A 19,119-nucleotide genomic window follows, 5' to 3' on the forward strand; every position below is an offset into this window, starting at 1 on the left:
GAGGAGAAATTCGACCCCAAAAGTTGTTGTCCAATTTGTCCTGAGTGCGCTGATACCCCATATGTGGGGGGGAACCACTGTTTGGGCGCATGGGAGGGCTCGGAAGGGAAGGAGCTCCATTTGGAATGAGGACTTAGATGGAATGGTCTGCAGGTGTCACATTGCATTTGCAGAGCCCCTAATGTACCTAAACAGTAGAAACCTCCCACAAGTGACACCATTTTGGAAACTAGACCCCCTAAGGAACTCATCTAGATGTGTTGTGATAGCTTTGAACCCCCAAGTGTTTCACTACAGTTTGTAACGCAGAGCCGTGAAAATTAAAAAAAAAAATCTTTCCCCCCAAAATTATTTTTTAGCCCCCAGTTTTGTATTTTCCCGAGGGTAAGAGGAGAAATTCGACCCCAAAAGTTGTTGTCCAATTTGTCCTGAGTACGCTGATACCCCGTATGTTGGGGGAAACCAACGTTTGAGCGCATGGCAGAGCTCGGAAGGGAAGGAGCGCCATTTGGAATGCAGACTTAGATGGAATGGTCTGCAGACGTCACATTGCGTTTGCAGAACCCCTAATGTACCTAAACAGTAGAAACCCCCCACAAGTGACCCCATATTGGAAACTAGACCCCCCAGGGAACTAATCTAGATGTGTTGTGAGAACTTTGAACCCCCAAGTGTTTCACTACAGTTTATAACGCAGAGCCGTGAAAATAAAAAATCTTTTTTTTTCCCACAAAAAATATGTTTTAGCCCCGAGTTTTGTATTTTCCCAAGGGTAGCAGGAGAAATTGGACCCCAAAAGTTGTTGTCCTATTTGTCCTGAGTACGCTGATACCCCATATGTTGGGGTAAACCCCTGTTTGGGCACACGGGAGAGCTCGGAAGGGAAGAAGCACTGTTTTACTTTTTCAACGCAGAATTGGCTGGAATTGAGATCGGACGCCATGTCGCGTTTGGAGAGCCCCTGATGTGCCTAAACAGTGGAAACCCCCCAATTATAACTGAAACCCTAATCCAAACACATCCCTAACCCTAATCCCAACAGTAACCCTAACCACACCTCTAACCCTGACACACCCCTAACCCTAATCCCAACCCTATTCCCAACCGTAAATGTAATCTAAACCCTAACTGTAACTTTAGCCCCAACCCAAACTGTAGCCCTAGCCCTAACCCTAGCCCTAACCCTAACCCTAGCCCTAACCCTAGCCCTAACCCTAACCCTAGCCCTAACCCTAGCCCTAACCCTAGCCCTAGCCCTAGCCCTAGCCCTAACCCTAGCCCTAACCCTAGCCCTAACCCTAGCCCTAACTCTAACCCTAGCCCTAATGGGAAAATGGAAATAAATACATTTTTTTAATTTTTCCCTAACTAAGGGGGTGATGAAGGGGGGTTTGATTTACTTTTATAGCGGGTTTTTTAGCGGATTTTTATGATTGGCAGCCGTCACACACTGAAAGACGCTTTTTATTGCAAAAAATATTTTTTGCGTTACCACATTTTGAGAGCTATAATTTTTCTATATTCTGGTCCACAGAGTCATGTGAGGTCTTGGTTTTTGCGGGACGAGTTGATGTTTTTATTGGTAACATTTTCGGGCACGTGACATTTTTTGATCGCTTTTTATTCCGATTTTTGTGAGGCAGAATGACCAAAAACCAGCTATTCATGAATTTCTTTTGGGGGAGGCGTTTATACCGTTCCGCGTTTGGTAAAATTGATGAAGCAGTTTTATTCTTCGGGTCAGTACGATTACAGCGACACCTCATTTATATCATTTTTTTATGTTTTGGCGCTTTTATACGATAAAAACTATTTTATAGAAAAAATAATTATTTTTGCATCGCTTTATTCTCAGGACTATAACTTTTTTATTTTTTTGCTGATGATGCTGTATGGCGGCTCGTTTTTTGCGGGACAAGATGACGTTTTCAGCGGTACCATGGTTAGTTATATCTGTCTTTTTGATCGCGTGTTATTCCACTTTTTGTTCGGCGGTATGATAATAAAGCGTTGTTTTTTGCCTCGTTTTTTTTTTTTTTTTTCTTACGGTGTTTACTGAAGGGGTTAACTAGTGGGCCAGTTTTATAGGTCGGGCCGTTACGGACGCGGCGATACTAAATATGTGTACTTTTATTGTTTTTTTTTTTTTATTTAGATAAAGAAATGTATTTATGGGAATAATTTTTTTTTTTTTTTTTCATTATTTTGGAATATTTTTTTTTATTTTTTTTTACACATTTGAAATTTTTTTTTTTTACTTTTTTACTTTGTCCCAGGGGGGGACATCACAGATCAGTGATCTGACAGTTTGCACAGCACTCTGTCAGATCACTGATCTGATAGGAGTGCAGGCTGCTTCACAGTGCCTGCTCTGAGCAGGCTCTGTGAAGCCACCTCCCTCCCTGCAGGACCCGGATCCGCGGCCATCTTGGATCCGGGGCTGGAGGGAGCAGGGAGGGAGGTGAGACCCTCGCAGCAACGCGATCACATCGCGTTGCTGCGGGGGGCTCAGGGAAGCCCGCAGGGAGCCCCCTCCCTGCGCGGTGCTTCCCTGTACCGCCGGCACATCGCGATCATCTTTGATCGCGGTGTGCCGGGGGTTAATGTGCCGGGGGCGGTCCGTGACCGCTCCTGGCACATAGTGCCGGATGTCAGCTGCGATAAACAGCTGACACCCGGCCGCGATCGGCGGCGCTCCCCCCGTGAGCGCTGCCGATCGCATATGACGTACTATTGCGTCCTTGGGAAGTAAAGCCCACCCCACATGGACGCAATAGTACGTCTAATGGCAGAAAGGGGTTAAATACCACTTTAAAAAACTTAAGTGAGCCTATTCTTTTATCTAAAGGGTATCATCCTGCTCTACTGATGACCTAGCATACAGATACATTACATGAAGAGGCCACTGATTTAAATTAAGGCTGTGCACTGCTTCATTAGGCCAGTGAAGGCGCTGTAGGAGTTTTAAGCCCCTGATATCCCTTTCCTTATCAGTCTACAGCTAATTGTTTAGGGTGCCAGCTGAAAAAAAAAAGGAAAGACATCTACTTCTATTGTTTTTTAAACTGAATCCAAGTTTTGGCCCAAAACAAACACTAAGGGACCAGGTATAAACCAATTTTAGATGGTTTACTTGCACTTCTCATTGATGGACTAAGTTCAGTTTTTATCCATGCACATTGCCACATGGGCAACACGTCTCAAGAGAACCCATCAGGTCATCCGATGTGTCTGTTTAGTAAATACTTGTGTCCCCTCATGTGACACCAATTCTGAAGAATCTCTACATATAACCCTGTGGAGAACAGTTCTGCTATGCTTCCTAGAAACGTATAAGTGAATCCAAAACTGGGTGTTACTATTTCTCCCCGAAAAATCAGCACTGATTGGACATTCAGGCAGTGTCTAATCACCCCCCGCATGTTAACATCTACTTGTCAATTTTTAGAAAAGTTACTCCAGAATTGTTTTTTTCATGGAAATTCAAGTATTTATTAAAATGGACAGAGATTACATTAATTCTCCCCAGATCTTGATGATGAGAATAAAAGAAATGGTCGGAGCAAGCCGTACCTCCTCCCCCCACGGTGTAGGTGGAGGCCTACATGACAATGGGTTGGAGAGGGGGAGTAATTTTGGTAATTATAAGGAGGGAAGGTTTTAGCCTGAGGGTATATGCGGGGAATTGGGGGAGGGATTTAGTCAGTTCCCGCTCTTTAGGATCGCGAGCAGACATACCTGTCTTGTCTGGCGTGGACGCGATCCTGGAAAGCCTCAGGGCGGCTGCAGCTTTACATCCCCAGGGCTGGCTGGAAGCGCAGGTGGCCCACATCATGCCTGGAGGAGCAGGGTCGTCGGTCGCTGCGGCGCCACTGGAGTGGCAGTCTCGGCAGATGCAGCCCCCCGAGCGCGTGTCACCAGACTCCGGTCCTTGAGCCCCCCGCAGGCGCAGGAGCCCCACTCTTACCCTCCCGGTAAGATCAGCGGCCAGCAGGCCCCGGCCTGGGAGGAATCTGACCGCCAGACGGGGCTCTGTTGTGAGTTCTGTTTTTGGGCTCCCTCTGGTGGTTACTGATGGTACTGGGTGACTTGTGTTCTCTGCGGTCTCTGGTGTCCACCTGTTCTGTTGTGAATTCTGTGGTCACAAGTGGTATTGCAGTCTCTGGGCGTCCTCCCTCAGGTGTTTTGGTGAGCTCGTTGGCTGCCTTGCTATTTAGCTCCACCTGAGTCTGTCTTCCTTGCTCCTTGTCAATGTTCCAGTGTTGGATCTGAGCTACTGCATCTTTCCTTGGGCCTGCTGCTCTGCTAGATAAGTGCTTCTAGTTTGTTTTCTGTTTTTTCTGTCCAGCTTGTTATTATCTTTTGCTGGAAGCTCTGAGAAGCAAAGGGGTGCACCGCCGTGCTGTTAGTTCGGCACGGTGGGTCTTTTTTGCCCCTTTGCGTGGTTTTCGTTTTAGGGTTTTTTGTAGACTGCATAGTTCTCTTTGCTATCCTCGCTCTGTCTAGAATATCGGGCCTCACTTTGCTGAATCTATTTCATTCCTACGTTTGTCTTTTCATCTTGCTAACAGTCATTATATGTGGGGGCTGCCTATTCCTTTGGGGTATTTCTCTGAGGTAAGTCAGGCTTGTATTTCTATCTTCAGGCTAGTCAGCTCCTCAGGCAGTGCCGAGTTGCATAGGTAGTGATAGGCGCAATCCACTGCTGCTTCCAGTTGTGTGAGGACAGTTCAGGTACTGCAGTCTACAGAGATTCCACGTCTCAGAGCTCGTCCTATTGTTTTGGGTTTTTGCCAGATCTCTGTATGTGCGCTGATTACTGCACGCTGTGTTGCCTGATTGCCAGCCATAACAGTACAAGGAGCCAATTCAATGATTTCCAATAGAGGGAAAAAAGAAATCCTGACATCATTTTTTTTTCTTAGCTCTGTCTTCAGTCTTTTTTTTCCCCTAGACATTAGAGTGCTTCAGGACACAGCTGTGGACATGGATATTCAGGCTCTGTGCTCCTCAATGGATAATCTCGTTGTAAATGTACAAAAGATTCAAGATACTATTGATCAGAAATCGATGCTAGAACCAAGAATTCCGATTCCTGATTTGTTTTTTGGTGACAGAACTAAGTTCCTGAGCTTCAGAAATAATTGTAAGCTATTTTTGGCCTTGAAACCTCATTCTTCTGGTAATCCTATTCAACAGGTTTTGATTATTATTTCTTTTTTGCGCGGCGACCCACAGGACTGGGCGTTTTCTCTTGCACCAGGAGATTCTGCATTGAGTAATATTGATGCATTTTTCCAGGCGCTGGGATTGCTTTACGATGAGCCTAATTCAGTGGATCAAGCTGAGAAAAATCTGCTGGCTTTATGCCAGGGTCAGGATGATGTAGAACTATATTGTCAGAAATTTAGAAAATGGTCAGTACTCACTCTGTGGAATGAATCTGCACTAGCGGCTTTGTTCAGAAAGGGTCTCTCTGAAGCTCTTAAGGATGTAATGGTGGGATTTCCTATGCCTGCTGGTTTGAATGAGTCTATGTCCTTGGCCATTCAGATCGGTCGTCGCTTGCGCGAGCGTAAATCTGTGCACCATCTGGCGGTATTGTCTGAGAGTAAGCCTGAGCCTATGCAGTGCAACAGGACTATGACTAAAGTAGAACGGCACGAACACAGACGTCTGAACAGACTGTGTTTCTATTGTGGTGATTCTACTCATGCTATTTCTAATTGTCCTAAACGCACTAGGCGGTTCGATAGCTCTGCCGTTATTGGTACTGTACAGTCCAAATTCCTTTTGTCCATTACCTTAATGTGCTCTTTGTCATCATATTCTGTCATGGCGTTTGTGGATTCAGGCGCTGCCCTGAATCTGATGGATTTGGATTATGCTAAACGTTGTGGATTTTTCTTGGAGCCTTTGCGGTGTCCTATTCCGTTGAGAGGAATTGATGCTACACCTCTGGCCAAGAATAAGCCTCAGTACTGGGCCCAGCTGACCATGTGCATGGCTCCTGCACATCAGGAAGTTATTCGCTTTTTGGTACTGCATAATTTGCATGATGTGGTCGTGTTGGGGTTGCCATGGCTACAAACCCATAATCCAGTATTGGATTGGAACTCTATGTCGGTAACCAGCTGGGGTTGTCAGGGAGTACATGGTGATGTTCCATTTTTGTCTATTTCGTCATCCATTCCTTCTGACATCCCAGAGTTCTTGTCGGACTTTCAGGATGTATTTGAAGAGTCCAAGTCTGATGCCCTTCCTCCGCATAGGAATTGTGATTGTGCTATCGATTTGATTCCTGGTAGTAAATTCCCTAAGGGTCGTTTATTTAATTTGTCCGTACCTGAACACACCGCTATGCGCAGTTATGTGAAGGAGTCCCTGGAGAAGGGACATATTCGCCCATCGTCGTCACCATTGGGAGCAGGGTTCTTTTTTGTAGCCAAGAAGGATGGTTCGCTAAGACCGTGTATTGATTACCGCCTTCTTAATAAGATCACTGTTAAGTTTCAGTATCCCTTGCCATTGATTTCTGACTTGTTTGCTCGGATTAAGGGGGCTAGTTGGTTTACTAAGATTGATCTTCGTGGTGCGTATAATCTGGTGAGAATCAGGCAGGGAGATGAATGGAAAACGGCATTTAATACGCCCGAGGGTCATTTTGAGTATCTGGTGATGCCGTTCGGACTTGCCAATGCTCCATCTGTTTTTCAGTCTTTTATGCATGACATTTTTCGTGAGTATCTGGATAAATTCTTGATTGTTTACTTGGATGACATTTTGATCTTCTCAGATGATTGGGAGTCTCATGTAAAGCAAGTCAGAATGGTTTTCCAGGTACTGCGTGCTAATTCCTTGTTTGTGAAGGGATCAAAGTGTCTCTTCGGTGTGCAGAAAGTTTCATTTTTGGGGTTCATCTTTTCCCCTTCTACTATCGAGATGGATCCGGTTAAGGTTCAGGCCATCCAGGATTGGACTCAGCCGACATCTCTAAAAAGTTTGCAGAAATTCCTGGGCTTTGCTAATTTTTATCGTCGCTTCATCTGTAATTTTTCTAGCATTGCCAGACCATTGACCGATTTGACCAAGAAGGGTGCTGATTTGGTTAATTGGTCTTCTGCTGCCGTGGAAGCTTTTCAGGAGTTGAAGCGTCGTTTTTGCTGTGCCCCTGTGTTGTGTCAACCTGATGTTTCTCTTCCGTTCCAGGTCGAGGTTGATGCTTCTGAGATTGGTGCAGGGGCGGTTTTGTCACAGAGAGGTTCTGGTTGCTCAGTGTTCAAACCATGTGCTTTCTTTTCCAGGAAATTTTCTGCTGCTGAGCGTAATTATGATGTGGGCAACCGAGAGTTGCTGGCCATGAAGTGGGCATTCGAGGAGTGGCGTCATTGGCTTGAGGGTGCTAAGCATCGCGTGGTGGTTTTGACTGATCATAAGAACCTTACTTATCTTGAGTCTGCCAAGCGCTTGAATCCTAGACAGGCCCGTTGGTCGTTATTTTTTGCTCGTTTTGATTTTGTGATTTCATACCTTCCGGGCTCTAAAAATGTGAAGGCGGATGCTCTGTCTAGGAGTTTTGTGCCCGACTCTCCGGGGTTATCTGAGCCGGCGAGTATCCTCAAGGAAGGAGTCATTGTGTCTGCCATCTCCCCTGATTTGCGGAGAGTGTTGCAGAAATTTCAGGCTAATAAACCTGATCGTTGTCCGGCCGAGAAACTGTTCGTCCCTGATAGGTGGACTAGTAAAGTTATCTCTGAACTTCATTGTTCGGTGCTGGCCGGTCATCCAGGAATCTTTGGTACCAGGGAGTTGGTTGCTAGATCCTTTTGGTGGCCGTCTCTGTCGCGGGATGTGCGTGCTTTTGTGCAGTCCTGTGGAATTTGTGCTAGGGCTAAGCCCTGCTGTTCACGTGCCAGTGGGTTGCTTTTGCCCTTGCCGGTCCCGAAGAGGCCTTGGACACATATTTCGATGGATTTCATTTCTGACCTTCCCGTTTCTCAAAAGATGTCTGTCATTTGGGTGGTCTGTGATCGCTTTTCTAAAATGGTCCATCTGGTGCCCTTGGTTAAATTGCCTTCCTCCTCTGATTTGGTGCCTTTGTTCTTCCAGCATGTGGTTCGTTTACATGGCATTCCTGAGAATATTGTTTCTGACAGAGGTTCCCAGTTTGTCTCAAGGTTCTGGCGAGCCTTTTGTGGTAGGATGGGCATTGACCTATCTTTTTCCTCGGCCTTCCATCCTCAGACTAATGGCCAGACCGAACGAACCAATCAGACCTTGGAAACATATCTGAGATGTTTTGTTTCCGCTGACCAGGATGATTGGGTGTCATTTTTGCCGTTGGCTGAGTTCGCCCTTAATAATCGGGCCAGCTCGGCTACCTTGGTCTCTCCATTTTTCTGCAATTCTGGGTTCCATCCTCGTTTCTCTTCAGGACAGGTTGAGTCTTCGGACTGTCCTGGTGTGGATTATGTGGTGGACAGGTTGCAGCAGATCTGGACTCAGGTAGTGGACAATTTGACCTTGTCCCAGGAGAAGGCTCAGCTTTTCGCTAATCGCAGACGCCGTGTGGGACCCCGACTTCGTGTTGGGGATCTGGTTTGGTTATCTTCTCGTCATATACCTATGAAGGTTTCCTCTCCTAAATTTAAACCTCATTTTATTGGTCCGTATAGGATTTCTGAGATTCTCAATCCGGTGTCTTTTCGTCTGACCCTCCCAGACTCCTTTTCCATACATAATGTATTCCATAGGTCGTTGTTGAGGAGATACGTGGCACCTATGGTTCCATCTGTGGAGCCTCCTGCCCCTGTTTTGGTGGAGGGGGAATTGGAGTATATTGTGGAGAAGATTTTGGATTCTCGTGTCTCTAGACGGAAACTCCAGTATCTGGTCAAATGGAAGGGTTATGCTCAGGAAGATAATTCCTGGGTTTTTGCCTCTGATGTCCATGCCCCAGATCTTGTTCGTGCCTTTCATGTGGCTCATCCTGGTCGGCCTGGGGGTTCTGGTGAGGGTTCGGTGACCCCTCCTCAAGGGGGGGGTACTGTTGTGAATTCTGTGGTCACAAGTGGTATTGCAGTCTCTGGGCGTCCTCCCTCAGGTGTTTTGGTGAGCTCGTTGGCTGCCTTGCTATTTAGCTCCACCTGAGTCTGTCTTCCTTGCTCCTTGTCAATGTTCCAGTGTTGGATCTGAGCTACTGCATCTTTCCTTGGGCCTGCTGCTCTGCTAGATAAGTGCTTCTAGTTTGTTTTCTGTTTTTTCTGTCCAGCTTGTTATTATCTTTTGCTGGAAGCTCTGAGAAGCAAAGGGGTGCACCGCCGTGCTGTTAGTTCGGCACGGTGGGTCTTTTTTGCCCCTTTGCGTGGTTTTCGTTTTAGGGTTTTTTGTAGACTGCATAGTTCTCTTTGCTATCCTCGCTCTGTCTAGAATATCGGGCCTCACTTTGCTGAATCTATTTCATTCCTACGTTTGTCTTTTCATCTTGCTAACAGTCATTATATGTGGGGGCTGCCTATTCCTTTGGGGTATTTCTCTGAGGTAAGTCAGGCTTGTATTTCTATCTTCAGGCTAGTCAGCTCCTCAGGCAGTGCCGAGTTGCATAGGTAGTGATAGGCGCAATCCACTGCTGCTTCCAGTTGTGTGAGGACAGTTCAGGTACTGCAGTCTACAGAGATTCCACGTCTCAGAGCTCGTCCTATTGTTTTGGGTTTTTGCCAGATCTCTGTATGTGCGCTGATTACTGCACGCTGTGTTGCCTGATTGCCAGCCATAACACTGTTCCATCAGGTTATGGGAGTTTCCTATTTAACCTGGCTTTTTTGTCATTTCCTCGCCGGCTATCAATGTAATCAGCGTGTCTTTTTACCTCTGCTCCCTGCGTCTGTTATCTTCAGGACAAGCTAAGTTTTGATTTTCCTGTTCCACGTTTTGCTTAATTTTTGTCTTAGTCCAGCTTGCTGATATGTAATTCCTTGCTGCTGGTTGCTCTAGTGGGCAGAAATTACTCCTCATGTTCCATGAGTTGGCACATGAGTTCAAGTAATTTCAGGATGGTTTTTTGAAGGGTTTTTCGCTGACCGCGCAGTTCACTTTTGTATCCTCTGCTATCTAGCTTTAGCGGGCCTCATTTTTGCTGATTCCATTTTCATAACTACGTATGTGCTTTCCTCTCATTTCACCGTTATTACATGTGGGGGGCTGCTATTTCTGTGGGGTGTTTCTCTGGAGGCAAGTGAGGTCTGTGTTTCTTCTTATAGGGGAAGTTAATCCTTCGGCTGGCGCGAGACGTCTAGGAATCATCGTAGGCACGTTCCCCGGCTACTGCTAGTTGTGTGTTTAGGTTCAGGATCGCGGTCAGCTCAGGTTCCATCACCCTAGAGCTTGTTTTGTTTTTGTGCTTGTCCTTTTGTGATTCCCTGCCATTGGGATCATGACAGTATAGCCGGCCCGAAAAAATTGGTCATCGTTTTGGCTGAAGTAGGAGGAAAAGTAGTCTGAGGAAGTTTTTTTTTTTTTTTTTTTTCCCCTCCTCAGTGTTTGCTGCCTAGCCTTAATTGCAGCTTGACTGCTTCTTTCCTCCTCTTAATCCTTGAATGGCTCTGACCTCAGCTGTTTATCATGGACGTCCAGCGTTTGGCTTCCAGCCTGAATAATCTTGCTGCTAAGGTTCAAAATATACAAGATTTTGTTGTACATACGCCTATGTCTGAACCTAGAATTCCTGTCCCAGAGTTTTTTTCTGGAGATAGATCTAGTTGTCTGAATTTTAGGAACAATTGCAAGTTGTTTCTTTCCTTGAAATCTCGCTCCTTTGGAGACCCTGCTCAGCAGGTCAAGATTGTTATATCTTTCCTGCGGGGTGACCCTCAGAATTGGGCATTTGCATTGGCACCAGGGGATCCTGCGTTGCTCAATGTGGATGCGTTTTTTCTGGCATTGGGTTTGCTCTATGAGGAACCTAACCTAGAGATTCAGGCTGAAAAAGCTTTATTGGCTCTCTCTCAGGGGCAAGATGAAGCAGAAATATATTGTCAGAAATTTCGGAAATGGTCGGTGCTTACTCAGTGGAATGAGTGCGCTCTGGCTGCAAAATTCAGAGATGGCCTTTCTGAGGCCATTAAAGATGTTATGGTGGGGTTCCCGGCGCCTACAGGTCTGAATGAGTCCATGACTATGGCTATTCAGATTGATCGGCGTTTACGGGAGCGCAAACCTGTGCACCATTTGGCGGTGTCTTCTGAACAGGCACCTGAGATAATGCAATGTGATAGAATTCAGTCCAGAAGTGAACGGCAAAATTATAGGCGGAAAAATGGATTGTGTTTTTATTGTGGTGATTCAGCTCATGTTATATCAGCATGCTCTAAACGCACAAAAAAGGTTGATAAGTCTGTTGCCATTGGTACTTTACAGTCTAAGTTCATTCTGTCTGTGACGCTGATTTGTTCATTATCATCCATTTCCGTCGATGCCTATGTGGATTCAGGCGCTGCCCTGAGTCTTATGGATTGGTCATTTGCCAATCGCTGTGGGTTTAGTCTGGAACCTCTGGAAGTTCCTATTCCTTTGAAGGGAATTGACTCTACACCTTTGGCTATGAACAAACCTCAGTACTGGACACAAGTGACCATGCGTATGACTCCCGTTCATCAGGAGGTGATTCGCTTCCTGGTACTGTATAATTTACATGATGTCTTAGTGCTTGGTCTGCCATGGTTACAAACTCATAACCCAGTCCTGGACTGGAAAACAATGTTTATATTAAGCTGGGGATGTCAGGGGGTTCATGATGATGCATCTCCGATTTCTATCGCTTCATCTACTCCTTCTGAGGTTCCGGTATTTTTGTCTGATTATCGGGAGGTTTTTGAGGAGCCTAAGCTCAGTTCGCTTCCTCCTCACAGGGATTGCGATTGTGCTATAGATTTGATTCCTGGCAGTAAATTCCCTAAAGGTCGTTTGTTCAATCTGTCAGTGCCAGAACATACTGCTATGCGGAATTATGTTAAGGAGTCCTTGGAAAAGGGACATATTCGTCCATCTTCGTCCCCTTTGGGAGCAGGTTTTTTTTTGTGGCCAAAAAAGATGGTTCTTTGAGGCCTTGCATAGATTATCGTCTTTTGAATAAGATTACAGTCAAATATCAGTATCCTTTGCCATTGTTGACTGATTTGTTCGCTCGCATTAAGGGGGCTAAATGGTTCACTAAGATTGATCTTCGGGGTGCGTATAATCTTGTGCGGATAAGGCAGGGTGATGAGTGGAAAACCGCATTTAATACGCCTGAGGACCATTTCGAGTATTTGGTGATGCCTTTTGGACTTTCTAATGCTCCTTCTGTCTTCCAGTCTATTATGCACGATATTTTCCGTGAATATCTGGATAAATTTATTATCGTGTATTTGGATGATGTTTTGGTTTTTTCTGATGACTGGGAGTCTCATGTTCAGCAGGTCAGGAAGGTGTTTCAGGTCCTGCGGGCCAATTCTTTGTAAAGGGTTCTAAATGTCTCTTTGGAGTCCAGAAGATTTCTTTTTTGGGGTATATTTTTTCCCCTTCTACTATTGAGATGGATCCCGTCAAGGTTCAGGCTATTTGTGACTGGACGCAGCCTACATCTCTTAAGAGTCTACAGAAGTTCTTGGGCTTTGCTAATTTTTATCGTCGCTTCATAACTAATTTTTCTAGTGTTGTTAAGCCTTTGACGGATTTGACTAAAAAGGGTGCTGATGTTACTGATTGGTCTCCTGCGGCGGTGGAGGCCTTTCAGGAACTTAAGCGCCGGTTTTCTTCTGCTCCTGTGTTGCGTCAGCCAGATACGTCGCTTCCTTTTCAGGTTGAGGTTGATGCTTCCGAGATCGGAGCGGGGGCGGTTTTGTCACAGAGAAGCTCCGATGGCTCAGTGATGAAGCCATGTGCGTTCTTTTCTAGAAAATTTTCGCCCGCTGAACGGAATTATGATGTTGGTAATCGGGAGCTTTTGGCCATGAAGTGGGCATTTGAGGAGTGGCGTCATTGGCTTGAGGGTGCTAGACATCGTGTGGTAGTCTTGACTGATCACAAAAATCTGATGTACCTTGAGTCTGCCAAGCGTCTGAATCCTAGACAGGCTCGTTGGTCACTGTTTTTCTCCCGTTTCAATTTTGTGGTTTCATACCTGCCAGGTTCAAAGAATGTGAAGGCGGATGCTCTTTCTAGGAGTTTTGTGCCTGACTCCCCTGGAAATTCTGAGCCCACTGGTATCCTTAGGGATGGGGTGATTTTGTTGGCTGTCTCCCCAGACTTGCGACGTGCTTTGCAGGAGTTTCAGGTGGATAAACCTGATCGTTGTCCGCCAGAAAGACTGTTTGTTCCGGATAATTGGACCAGTAGAGTCATCTCCGAGGTCCATTCTTCTGTGTTGGCAGGTCATCCTGGAATATTTGGTACTAGAGACTTGGTGGCCAGGTCTTTTTGGTGGCCTTCCTTGTCGAGGGATGTGCGTTCTTTCGTGCAGTCTTGTGGAGTTTGCGCTCGGGCTAAGCCTTGCTGTTCTCGGGCCAGTGGATTGTTGTTACCTTTGCCTATCCCGAAGAGGCCTTGGACGCACATTTCCATGGACTTTATTTCGGATCTCCCTGTCTCTCAAAAAATGTCCGTCATATGGGTTGTGTGTGACCGCTTTTCTAAGATGGTTCATCTGGTACCCTTGCCTAAGTTACCTTCCTCCTCTGAGTTGGTCCCTCTGTTTTTTCAAAACGTGGTCCGTTTGCATGGCATTCCGGAGAACATCGTTTCTGACAGGGGATCCCAGTTTGTGTCTAGATTTTGGCGGACGTTCTGTGCTAAGATGGGCATTGATTTGTCCTTTTCGTCTGCATTCCATCCCCAGACGAATGGCCAGACGGAACGAACTAATCAGACTTTAGAAACTTATTTAAGGTGTTTTGTTTCTGCTGATCAAGATGACTGGGTTTCCTTTTTGCCGCTTGCCGAGTTTGCCCTTAATAATCGGGCTAGTTCTGCTACCTTGGTTTCTCCTTTCTTTTGTAATTCGGGGTTTCATCCTCGTTTTTCCTCTGGTCAGGTGGAGCCTTCTGATTGTCCTGGAGTGGACATGGTGGTGGATAGGTTGCATCGGATTTGGAGTCATGTGGTGGACAATTTGAAGTTGTCCCAGGAGAGGGCTCAGCAGTTTGCTAATCGTCGTCGCCGCGTGGGTCCTCGACTTCTTGTTGGGGACTTGGTGTGGTTGTCTTCTCGTTTTGTTCCTATGAAGGTCTCTTCTCCTAAGTTCAAGCCTCGGTTCATCGGTCCCTATAGGATCTTGGAAATTCTTAACCCTGTGTCGTTTCGTTTGGATCTCCCGGCATCGTTTGCTATTCATAATGTGTTCCATCGGTCGTTGTTGCGGAAGTATGAGGTACCTGTCGTTCCTTCGCTTGAGCCTCCTGCTCCGGTGCTGGTGGAGGGTGAATTGGAGTATGTTGTGGAGAAGATCTTGGATTCTCGTGTTTCCAGACGGAAACTCCAGTATTTGGTCAAGTGGAAGGGTTATGGTCAGGAGGATAATTCTTGGGTGATTGCCTCTGATGTTCATGCTGCCGATTTGGTCCGTGCTTTTCATAGGGCTCATCCTGGTCGCCCTGGTGGTTCTCGTGAGGGTTCGGTGACCCCTCCTCAGGGGGGGGTACTGTTGTGAGTTCTGTTTTTGGGCTCCCTCTGGTGGTTACTGATGGTACTGGGTGACTTGTGTTCTCTGCGGTCTTTTTTGTCATTTCCTCGCCGGCTATCAATGTAATCAGCGTGTCTTTTTACCTCTGCTCCCTGCGTCTGTTATCTTCAGGACAAGCTAAGTTTTGATTTTCCTGTTCCACGTTTTGCTTAATTTTTGTCTTAGTCCAGCTTGCTGATATGTGATTCCTTGCTGCTGGTTGCTCTAGTGGGCTGAAATTACTCCTCATGTTCCATGAGTTGGCACATGAGTTGAAGTAATTTCAGGATGGTTTTTTGAAGGGTTTTTCGCTGACCGCGCAGTTCACTTTTGTATCCTCTGCTATGTAGCTTTAGCGGGCCTCATTTTTGCTGATTCTATTTTCATAACTACGTATGTGCTTTCCTCTCATTTCACCGTTATTACATGTGGGGGGCTGCTATTTCTGTGGGGTGTTTCTCTGGAGGCAAGTGAGGTCTGTGTTTCTTCTTATAGGGGAAGTTAATCCTTCGGCTGGCGCGAGACGTCTAGGAATCATCGTAGGCACGTTCCCCGGCTACTGCTAGTTGTGTGTTTAGGTTCAGGATCGCGGTCAGCTCAGGTTCCATCACCCTAGAGCTTGTTTTGTTTTTGTGCTTGTCCTTTTGTGATTCCCTGCCATTGGGATCATGACAGGGCTCAGCGGCGGTCTCTAGGCCTTCACCTCGCAGTGCAGCGGGGGCGGAGCCTCGGTGCGACGGTCAGCGTCTGGGACCTGTGGGAACGGGAGGCCGCAGAGGTGAGGCTCCTATCGCGCGGCCTACCTCGGCCGCATCTGGGAGCGTGGCGGCAGCAGTGGTCGATGTCGGGGCGGGGGGTCCGAGGCAGGACGGAGCCGGGCTAGCCTTACCTCCTGCAGCAGGGAGTCCTCCTGCACCTGGACTGCTTGGGAGAGGGACTTCGTCGGTGTCTGGCGCTGGGGCTGATGTGAGCTGGTGCGCTGCAGGCCCATCCACGCAGGCACCGTGTTCATCGGGGATGCAGAGTCCAGGCCCCCTATCCTCCGTGCCTGTGACGGTCCAGGGCACGCAGGCTGATCTCCTGGGGCTTCGACATCGGGCAGATTCAGACGAGTCGGTCCGGGATGCTGCAAGTCGGGGATGTCCGGATGCCAGCACCACAGCTGGAGGGACCACAGATCCCTTGCAGCCCGGTGAGTATATGTCCCTGTCAGGTCTGTGTACTCCAGATTTGTCATCACCTTTTATTGGTAGTCAGGGGGTTGGTAGCGGGTGATGCACGTTCAGCGGGGGTCCGCGAGATTTTAGGTAATGTTCAGGATTTGTTATCCAGGTTGGAGCAGGGTATGTCCGCTCAGAGACATTTGGGTGCTTGGTTGGGCCCGCAGCTGGGGCCTATTGGTTCAGTGGTGGCGCCAGTGGTGGCGGCTGCGCCGATATCGGTTTCGGTGCAAACGGAGAAGGAAAAGGAGTGTAGGGTACATTTGGATGATAGGGCTCATGGCGAGGTTTATGTGTGCTTTGAGGGTCCTTTAGGGGCACAGCTTAAAAAGGAAGTTAGGGAAAAGATTGCGAAGGACGAATGAGTCGAAATTTTTTCGTTGCTCCCGTTGGAGAAATTTAATCTTGATAAAAAGAAGAAAGAGGAGGGAAAAAAGGAGGATGAGGAGAAGCGGCGTTGGCGCTTGATTCCTCAGTTGTTTGCTAACTGGCTTCAGGCTTTTGCCATTCTGGCCAGCGTGATTGGGGAAAAGGCGCCCGAGAACTGCTCGGGTTTGTTTTGCTACATGGATTTCATTAATGAGGCTCACAGGGTTTATGGTGGTCAGGCATGGCTCAGGTACGATGAGCAGTTCAGGCAGAGGAAAGCGGTTCGGCCAGCCATCAGATGGGATCAAAAAGATATTGGTTTATGGTTATGGGTGATGGTACAAGTTCGGCCATCCCTTTCATGGAGGGGCCGGAGGTTCCGGCCAGGGTTTTCAGTCCGGTACCGCAGGATCCTCTAGTTCCGTTGGTCAAGAAGGGGGACAAAAATTGGGTGTCTGTTGGCAGTTTAACGAAGGTCAGTGTAGATTCGGAGTCAACTGCAAGTTGAAACACTTGTGCTCCCATTGTAGCGGCTCCTCTCATGGGGCATCAAAATGCTTCAAAAAGGGTAGAGCGAAGCCAGGAAGCGGTAATACCCATGGGGGTGACATCGGTGAAGTGGGAAAGGATGGTCCCTTATCTAAGTAGATATCCAGATAGGGATAAAGCCGCTTTGCTGTTGTCCGGTTTTCAAGAGGGTTTTATAATCCCGGCCCCGTTGTTTGCTGTTCCTTGTGTTAAAAAGAATCTGCGGTCAGCCTTGTTACACGCTGACGTGGTTTCTGAGAAGTTGCGGAAGGAGGTTGAGTTGGGTCGGATGGCGGGCCCGTTTGAGTCCCCTCCTTTTGAGGATTTGGTGGTTTCCCCTTTGGGGGTGGTGCCTAAAATAGAGAAAGGAAAATTTCGTTTGATTCAGCATCTGTCTTATCCTAGAGGTATGTCTCTTAATGACGGGATTGACCCTGGGCTTTGCTCAGTGGTTTATGCATCTTTTGACATAGCGGTGGAATGGGTTCAAAAATCTGGAAAAGGGGCTCTCCTAGCTAAGACAGATATAGAATCAGCTTTTCGTTTGTTGCCAGTTCATCCGGATAGCATTAGGCTTCTAGGTTGTTTTTGGGAGGATCATTTCTTTGTTGATAGGTGTTTGCCCATGGGGTGTTCGCTATCTTGCACGTTGTTCGAGGCTTTTAGTTCCTTTGTGGAGTGGGTGGTTCGGGACGTTTCGGGTTGTTATTCCGTCATTCACTATCTGGATGACTTTTTGTGCGTCAGCCCAGCCGGGTCTGATCGTTTTCAAATGATTCTGAGAGCAATTCAATTGGTGGCGCATCGTTTTGGAGTCCCTTTGGCTCCGGGCAAAACTGAGGGCCCTAGCACGTGTCTATGTTTTTTAGGCATTGTAATCGATACCATTCAGTGGGAATTTAGGTTGCCTATTGAGAAGGTGGTTGGTTTGCATGAGGAGGGGCTGCTGGCTTGTCGTTTGAAGAAGTTGTCATTAAGGGAGTTACAATCACTCCTCGGAAAACTTAATTTTGCTTGTCGAGTTATGCCCATGGGCAGAGCTTTTTCTAGGAGGTTGGCAAGTGCTACAGCGGGAGTTTGTGCTCCTCATCACTTTGTACGGTTGTCAGCAGACCATAAAGAGGACTTGGCGGTGTGGAGTGGGTTTTTACAGAACTATAATAGTCGGTGTTTGTTCCTTGAGGGAGTGGTTGATAACGAGTCGTTGGATCTGTTTACGGATGCAGCCGGAGGGTCAGGTTTCGGAGCGCATTTTCGGGGACAATGGTGCGCAGCAACTTGGCCTGCGTCTTGGATTTCTTCTGGCCTGGTTCGGAATATCGCACGCTTGGAAATTTTTCCCATTTTGGTGGCGGTGCATTTGTGGCAGCAGGTTTTTCGGAACAGGCGGGTTCGATTTTACTGTGACAACATGGGGGTGGTTTGTGCGATAAACAATTTGTCCGCTTCGTCGCCTCCGGTTGTGTGGGTGCTGAGACAGTTGGTCTCATCATGTTTGAATTTGAATGCGCAAGTAACCATGACACATGTTCCTGGTGCTCATAATTCCATTGCCGACTCTCTCTCTCTCATTCACAGTTCGATCGTTTTCGGTTACTGGCTCCAGATGCGGAGGTCGTTGGGTTGGAATGCCCTGCAGAACTTTGGCTTGTGGTGTCCGAGACGCAGAGACGTTGATCAAGTCGTCGTTGGCTCCCAGAACGTGGGAGGCCTACCAGGCTATTTGGCTGGATTGGGCTGAATTGTGTGGTGAGGAGTGTGGGCTGAGCGAGCAAGAGCAGGCTGGGGTATTGTTGTCTTGGTTGAGTCGGGGAACATCGGCAGGTTGGTCTTCCGCCAAAGTGTCGCGGGTCATGTCAGCCTTGGCATTCGGCTTTAAATTGCGTGGTCAAACAGATGTAACCAAGATATTTCTGGTGAAACAAGCGGTATAGGGCTTTCGGCGGCGGCCGCGGCATATGGATGCTAGACGCCCCGTTTCTTTTAGCTTGTTGGAAAGGTTGGGCGGGGTTTTGCCTTCTTTGTGTGTGTCGGTTTTTGAATTGAGTTTGTTTAGTTTAGCTTTTTCTCTAGCCTTTTTTGGGGAATTGCGTGTTGGTGAGTTGGTCTCACCTAGTAAAAAAGTTATGGGGGGTTTGTTGGCTCGCGACGTGTTTTTGTCGGCGGGTCAGGTTGAGTTGAGTTGTGGTTGTGGCGATCAAAGTCTGATCAAGAAGGTAGGGGTAGTATGATCATGTTGGGTTCAGTTTCGGGGTCGGTTATGTGTCCAGTTACCTGTCTGGCTAACTTTTGGGAGTTTCGGCCTAG

General features: G+C 47.3%; 1 protein-coding gene across 7 annotated transcripts in view; it reads right to left on the bottom strand.

Moving 5' to 3' along the window:
• The window catches only part of NFATC1 (nuclear factor of activated T cells 1), a 308,199-nt gene that overhangs the window by 230,517 nt on the left and 58,563 nt on the right, over nt 1–19,119 (bottom strand). The window lies entirely within an intron of this gene.

This window comes from Ranitomeya imitator, chromosome 6 (genome assembly GCF_032444005.1).
Source record: "Ranitomeya imitator isolate aRanImi1 chromosome 6, aRanImi1.pri, whole genome shotgun sequence".
NCBI lineage: Eukaryota > Metazoa > Chordata > Amphibia > Anura > Dendrobatidae > Ranitomeya > Ranitomeya imitator.